The sequence below is a fragment of the Mustela lutreola genome, chromosome 4, assembly GCF_030435805.1.
Source record: "Mustela lutreola isolate mMusLut2 chromosome 4, mMusLut2.pri, whole genome shotgun sequence".
NCBI lineage: Eukaryota > Metazoa > Chordata > Mammalia > Carnivora > Mustelidae > Mustela > Mustela lutreola.
In genome coordinates, this window is record NC_081293.1 from 81,322,172 (window position 1) to 81,330,481 (window position 8,310).

An 8,310-nucleotide genomic window follows, 5' to 3' on the forward strand; every position below is an offset into this window, starting at 1 on the left:
ACTGTTTTTTTGCCACTATTAACAAGACAACTATGAAAGTTACGAGAATATGGATGCAGTAGGTGTTTTGACTGCAACTTGAAACATCTATTGATTTCTATTTTCCCGTTCTCCCATTTCTCCGTAGGTATATATTTTACTAAGCACTGTGTATATAGTACAACTTACTAGGTATATAATTAGTTTAAAATAGCACTTATAATTTGTGCTCTTTGTTTTGTATTGAAGCTTCAGCATTTTAAAAGTATATCTTTTTTTTTGATATAATTTTTATTTTTTATAAACATATATTTTTATCCCCAGGGGTACAAAAGTATATCTTTAAACTGATTCTATGTTAGCTTTGCACAATGGCAGTATTGTAGCCAATGAAGTTTATCCGAGGCACAATTATTACTAATTGAAATTGACTCTGTTAGTGAGCCTTTCCATGCCTGAGGGTTTTTTGTTTGTTTGTTTGTTTGTTTTTTTTATTTGGTTTGTTTTTTTTTTTTGGTATGATTGCTTTTTGAACACCATTCCATTGCAATGTTTCCCTCTTCTAGCTTGTGCTCACCTGCATTGGGTTGTCATTTGTCAAATGCTTGTCATTTGTCTTCTTACTTTAAAGCATTGAGTTGATGTATACTTTCTCTAGGGTCCCCTTTTTTACTACAATTCATCTTTGAATGGAGAAGATCTTTGTGATACTCTGTGCTGAGGAGTGGGCTGGGGTAACCCAAGGCAGGTGGCAGCTCTGAATCCAATCCCTTACCTCACCACCCCTGCTAAAATCATGTCATTAAATTTGTCATGTTCTTTGATTCTGGGCCATACTTTCTAAGGTTTGAGTTTCCAGGGTGGTTCCTAGAAAAACCCCCTAAGTATAGTAATTTCTGTTGTATTCTATATTCTTTATGGAGCTTTTTTAGATTGTAAGGGGAAAAAAGTTGCAGTATGAGTTCTAACTCTCCTAGACTCTAGCATGAACAGTCTATACGGACCTTCCCTCACATCTTCCAGGACCTGCCTGTGTTCCTCTTTCGATGACCCCAAGGGTATGTTTACAGCTTTAAGAATTAACAATGTCATTTCCTCTTAGACAAATCTGTGTTTTTGCCTCAAGTCTGAGAAGGCCTATATTGGTTCCCATTCTCTTCACTTTGGTTCAAAGATGACAGCGTGTGGGGGGTATATTGCATAAGTGGATGGTTTCAAGTCCTGTTTTCAGCCTTGTTTCATCGGAGGAGGTAGTCTCCATTTTAATCAGTTTTGCTGTTTTCAGTGACTTTTTGAAAGGGAAGTCTCTGGAAATCCATAGCAATAATTTCTCAGTTGGCCTTGGTACTGCCAATTGACTTTTCTTTTTTTTTTTTTTTTTTTTTTAAAGATTTTATTTATTTATTTGACAGAGAGAAATCACAAGTAGATGGAGAGGCAGGCAGAGAGAGAGAGAGGGAAGCAGGCTCCCTGCTGAGCAGAGAGCCCGATGCGGGACTCGATCCCAGGACCCTGAGATCATGACCTGAGCCGAAGGCAGCGGCTTAACCCACTGAGCCACCCAGGCGCCCGCCAATTGACTTTTCATTACAGAATTTTCCCTGACTTGTAAACTTGTATACTGACTCTGCTATCAGTTCTCCTGAGAAGGCATGCCACATCTCAGTGACTGGCAAGGTGCATCACTTTGCTCTAGGGATCCTTTCTATTTGTCTTTTATCATTTTCCTTTAATGCAACACTGTGAGAGTCCACACAATTTTCTTCATTTGTTGGTTAAATTTTCCATTTTTGCCTGGGATTCACTTGCATCTCTAGGAATTAGCATAATGCCCTAAAAAAAAAAAAGAAAACCTCAGGAGATCTGTGAGAGGAACTCAATGATTTTATGAATTGTTTGAATGAATAAATTGCAGCCATAACCACGAGAACATAACCATGTAACTTTGCAGTAAATACGTAACAAGTGGCTATTACATACCAGGGATGTTTCTAGTGGCCAGAGATAGAATACTGAGCAGAATGAACTTGGGCTCCCCACCCTCATGGAGCTTGAATATTATGTAAGTATAAGAAAAAATCTGGTACCTGGGTGGCTTAATCAGTTAAGCATCTACCTTCAGCTTATGTCATGATCCCAGGGTCTTAGAATTGGGTCCCACATTGGGCTTCCTGCTGAGTGGGGGGTATACTTCTCCCTCTTCCCTTCTCCCCTGTTCATGATCTCTCTCTCTCTCCCCCAAATAAAGAAAATCTTACAGAAAAAAGAACAAAGAAGCATACTGACACATACAGAAATGCAAGGAATATAAATCTTTTAGGACAAGTTTGTTATTTTACTTACTGATGGATACCCAACAATTAAGACAGTAGATACAATAAGTGTTGAATAAAATTTTATTGAATGAAAATTTAGGGAAAAGGTCAGGTAGTGGTGAGTGCCATGCAGATAATCTGATTGGGATGATATACTGATTTAGATGCTGTTTTATATTGTCTCCAGTGAATACCTTTTTGAGGAGATAACTTCTTGGTTGAAATCTCATGCAAGACTCTTAAGGCATTTATTATTTGAAACTGAATCTCCCATAAGATTTTTTTAAATTAGGGGTGCCTGGGTGGCTCAGTGGGTTAAAGCCTCTGCCTTCGGCTCAGGTCATGATCCCAGGGTCCTGGGATCAAGCCCCACATTGGGCTCTCTGCTTAGTGGGGAGCCTGCTTCCTCTCTCTGTCTCTGCCTGCCTCTCTGCCTACTTGTGATTTCTGTCTGTCAAAAAAAAAAATCAAAATCTTAAAAAAAGATTTTTAAAAATTAATATATAATGTATTATTTGTTTCAGGGGTACAGGTCTGTGATTCAGCAGTCTCACAATTCATAGCACTCACCATAGCACATACCTTCCCCAGTGTTGATCACCCAGCCACCCCATCCCTCCCACCCCCCAAACCCAGCAACCCTCAGTCTGTTTCCCAAGATTAAGAGTCTCTTATGATTTGTCTTCCTCTCTGGTCCCATCTTGTTTCATTTTCTCCCTTCCCCCCACCCCCACCCTGCCTCTTAAATTCCTGATATCAGCGAGATCATATAATTGTCTTTCTCTGATTGACTTATTTTGCTTAGCATTATACCCTCTACTTCCATCCACGTAATTGCAAATAGCAAGATTTTGGGGGGTTTTGATGGCTTCATAGTATTCCCCCATAAGATTTTTAAAGAAAAATCAAATTTTTTAGATAACCATGTATGCCCCCTATAAAGGTCTGTTTTTTATCTATTTTTTACTGTTACAAAAAGTAAAATAAGCAATGCTGTTTTGAAGTCTCTAAATGTACGAGGACTTGAAATATTTAAATTTAAAGGGATTTAAGGAATCAGGAAATAGGAGTTTCCAAAACTAATGCTCAAGAACTAATGCTGGTGGGACTTGATTTATTCTCTTCCCTTCAACAGCTTGTTAAAGACTCTTTATTTTAGATGTTTTAACTGCCTCTATTTCTATATTTTAACTATATATTTCTAACTAAGAGCAGCCTTACATTTTTCATTTTTTATTTCTCTGTTTTTGTCTATATCAGTTGTCTTAACATCCCTATTGCTAATGCTGGCACAAGAATTGGTGTCCTGATTACCATTGACGGCCCCTTCACATAAAGAGGTCTGATTTTGCCTCTGAACATTTCTGTCCATTGAAAAGACTGAGGCTGAGTGGTTTAGGTAGAGTTATAACAAATGTTGCACTTGTAAAATCAGTCTCTTTGGAGGCACATGAGACAACATTATGTTTGTGGAAAAGATGAGACTATCTGCTGTATTCACTGGATTGATGTTATGACCCCAGAATGTTCTATGCAGTTGGTCCTGTATTCCAGCAACACCATTATCCCGCTTCTGTTTGGCACAGATACCTTTATTGTTGACCTTTAGATGACATTCTCAAAAACTAGATACATGTGTCAAATAATTATTGAAGCCTATTGTGGATTTAGTTTCCATAAGTGTTCCTACATCTTTTTTTCAAGTTTCCCTTCAAAATAACTGTAATATATATAACGTTAAAGGCCCAGTGGCCTACCAGGTCAAGCACGTATGACAAATGTTAATATCCTGGGTGCAAAGAGTACATCTTTTTACTTTTTTCTGTAAATCTACCTATTTTGAGCTCTCTTTCCACTTTAAAAAAAAAAAAAAAAAGACACTTTTCATGTACTGGGTTCTACCTAAATGCTTAATACACAGTAATGCATTTAATGGTCAGAGACAATCCATAGGAGGTTTAAGTGTAACCTTTATGTTGCAAATGGGGAAAGGAAGCCAAAGAGATAGCACAAAAACATGACTGAGGATATCCAACTAGGAAACCCTTGGCAGGGGCGGGCTGCAGCCTTCAGTACTGGCATCCTTTTCTTATAGTAACTTAGACTGGCTTTTAAAGAAAAAATGTATAGTCACTTTATCCATGCTTTTGAATCACATCTGCTATCATTTTAAAAATTTTTCTGAAAAATTCAGAATTCCTGAAGAATTCTGATTTTTTATTTTGGCTCACTGTATGTGGAAGCTTCTCCATGGAAATTTATCACTTTATCTTTTTCATTTTGCACTTTTCATCTGTGTCCTTTATTTTATTTTTTGTATAGGAGAAATGAATTTAGACTACACATATCTAAGGCTTGAGTCATAAACATGGATAGAAAAATATTTCCTTCTTAAAATTTTATATAAAAACTGATAGTGTCTAATTCTTTTTTCTCTACAGCAGCATATTTGCTTAACGTGTTCGGTTCTCTGGTATTGTCATATTAGTAACCTGTAGTAGTAACTCATACTCATTTTGATACAGATCTAATGATATAGTGTGGTCACCTTGGCCTTTGACTGATTTATCAACTTTGTACCCACATAATCATTGACAACTTGGCATTCTTTTTTTTTAAATTTTTAATTAAAAAAATTTTTTTTAATAAACATATAATATATTTATAAACATATAATATATTTTTATCCCCAGGTCTGTGAATCGCCAGGTTTACACACTTCACAGCACTCACCATAGCACATACCCTCCCCAATGTCCATAACCCCCCCACCCCCCATCTCCCAACTCCCCTCCCCCCAGCAACTCTCAGTTTGTTTTGTGAGATTAAGAGTCACTTATGGTTTGTCTCTCTCCCAATCCCATCTTGTTTTATTTATTCTTCTCCTACCCCCTTAACCCCACATGTTGCATCCTCACTTCCTCATATCAGGGATAATAACAATCACATTGGTCTTCTTTCTCTCTTTCTTTCTTTCTAAGATTTATTTTCTTTATTTCTTTATTTTGCAGAGAGAGAGAGAGAGAGAGAGAGCGCACAAGTAGGCAGAATGGCAGGCAGAGGGAGAGGAAGAAGCAGGCTCTCTGCTGAACAGGGAGCAAGAAGCCAGTCTTGATCCAGGACCCTGGGATCATGACCTGAGCTGAAGGTGGGCACTTGATCGATTGAGCCAGCCAGGTGCCCACATTGGTCTTATTTCTTATAACAATTCTTTCTTTCCCATTGGCTCATTCTTGTGATCTTTCTCAACCTTATTTACTTATCATCCAACGCAAAAATCACCCCTGAATTTCCAAGAAAACACTATGTTTGGGTGAATAGTTAATTGGCATTTTCAGAGCTCTACAATGCTGCAAACATTTTTGTTGTTGTTCTTCCAAACATTTAAAAAAATATATTTATTTATTTGAGAGACAGGGAGAGTACAAGCCAGGGGAGGAATGGGAGAGAGGGAAAAGTAGACTCCCCATAAAGTGTGGAGCCCAACGTGGAGCTTGATCCTGGGACCCCTAGGATCATGATGTGAGCCCAAGGCAGATGCTTAACCAACTGAGCCACCCAGGTACTTCTGCTGCAAACATTTTTTTTTTTTTTAAGATTTTATTTATTCATCAGAGAGAGAGAGAGAGAGAGAGCACAAGCAGGCAGAGTGGGATGCAGAGGCAGAGAGAGAAGCAGCCTCTCTGATGAGCAAGGAGTCTGCTGGGGGACTCGATCCCAGGACCCTAGGATCATGACCTGAGCCAAAGGCAGCTGCTTAGCTGACTGAGCCACCCATGTGCCCCTGGTTGCAAACATTTTAACACGCATTTCTCTCTTGTTTCTCCTAAGGTTGTGAAGTTTCTGGATAGGTAATGTTATCTCATTTTGCAGACGACAAGATGGGGGGGTCAAACTGTGTAAGTGACTTAATATCATATAGTGTATAATATCATATAGTTTATAAGCCCAAATAATCTGCCCCTACACCATATCACAACATGTCTCTTCATATTCCCTTCTTACCCACTAGTCAGACATCAGAAGACTTAATTGTTGCAGAATGCTAAAAAATAGATGCAATGATTTGAATTCCTGTTACATTTCATCCCCTTTAAATGGTAGCCGGGTAAATAGAGAAAATAGATGGAAATGGTTTCCAGGTAGAAGGGTCTTTGGAATCAGCCAGTCCAAATATATCACTTCACAGATGTAAATACCACACACACACACAGACATAAGCACACATCAACAACTCTGATGATTCAGAAGACTGTATATTTTTAAACGACCACAATTTGCAAATGTTAACAATTTTTTCCCAAAGGCGAGTTAATTAATATTTATTGAAGAAATGAAATTAAGGAAAATTTTCTTCAGGACTCTAAGATATTTCTGAGCTACATTTAACACTTAGAGAACAGTTTGGGTTGACAAAGCCACATGAGGTCCGTTTAAGTGGCTTACAGATCAGGGAGTCTATTTTTAAACCCGAGTCAGCCTATCACTGGAATGAACGTCAACAAGAGGATTCTAGTCACCACATCTAGTCTTGCAGGTAAGAACCAATCCTGCAGTTTTATTTCAGACATTTCTTGAGCTTGAAACACTTTGATCTGGATTCGTGGCCTGAGGAATAGATAACTTTTGTTAGAGGAAGTGACCAGGACAATCTACTCTGATAGCACCAAATCCTCTAAACCTTCTAATCTTAATATCATGAACTTTCCACTACTACTGAAATTATCCTTTTTTTAAAAAAATTAATATATAATGTATTATTTGCTTTGGGGGTATGGATCTGTGATTCGTCAGTCTTCTACAATTCATTGCACTCACCATAGCACATGCCCTCCCCAGTGTCCATCACACAGCCACCCCATCCCTCCCAACCTCCATCCCCCAGCAACCTTCAGTTTATTTCCTGAGGTTAAGAGTCTCTTATAGTTTGTCTCCCTTTCTGGTTTCATCTGTTTATTTTTCCCTCCCTTCCCCTGTTATCCTCTGTTTCTCAAATCCCTCATATCAGTGAGGTCATATGATAATTGTCTTTCTCTGATTGACTTATTTTGCTCAGCATAATACCCTCTAGTTCCATCTATGTCTTTGCAAATGGCAAGGTTTAGGTTTTTTGATGTCTGGATAGTATTCTATTGTATACATATACCACTCTTCTTTATCCATTCATCTGTTGATGGACATCTAGGTTCTTTCCATAGTTTGGCTTTTGTGGACATTGCTGCTATAAACATTCGGATGCATGTGCCCCTTCAAATCACTACCGTTGTATCTTTAGGGTAAATACCTAGTAGTGTGATTGTTGGGTTGTAGGGCAGCTCTATTTTCAACTTTTTGAGGTACCTTCATACTGTTTTTCAGAATGGCTGCACCAGCTTTCATTCCCACCAACAGTGTAGGAGGGTTCCCCTTTCTCCGCACCCTCACCATCTGTCATTTCCTGACTTATTAATTTTAGTCATTCTGACTGGTGTGAGGTGGTATCTCATTGTGGTTTTGATTTGTATTTCCCTGATGCCGAGTGATATGGAACACATTTTCATGTGTCTGTTGGCCATCTGGATGTCGTCTTTGCACAAATGTCTGTTCATGTCTTCTCCCCATTTCTTGAAATTATCTTTTTTTAATCATTAAATTGAAGACTTAAAGACCAAGTTCATATTTGCAGATGTTTTCTTGGAGGTAATAGACAAACCATTATCTTCCATTGACATGATTATGAATGTTCTAAAGTAAGTCCATCCATTATAAATTCTGGAACCACAAAGAAGAGTGGAGAAAAAGCTTTCAGTGGGTGGTTGTAGTTTATCATCAAAATTCTGACTTAAATATGCTCCTCAGGTAAACTGGGCAAGACCTGGGCAGCTCTGGGCAATTCGACACATTTGGTGCCAGGAATCAGCAAGAAAAGGGATACGATCATGAGGAAAAGATCCAGGAAGCACATGTAGGTGATATCATAATCCTGTTTCCTCTAGCTCAGCTGTGGTTTTACATGTTTGCCTGTTTGTATTTTTAC

The 8,310-nt window shown here is 38.4% G+C and overlaps 1 pseudogene; it reads left to right on the top strand.

The window, feature by feature from the left end:
- Positions 1 to 339: 339 nt before the first annotated feature.
- On the top strand, positions 340 to 415 carry LOC131830897 (U4 spliceosomal RNA; annotated as a pseudogene).
- The last annotated feature ends 7,895 nt before the right edge of the window (positions 416 to 8,310 follow it).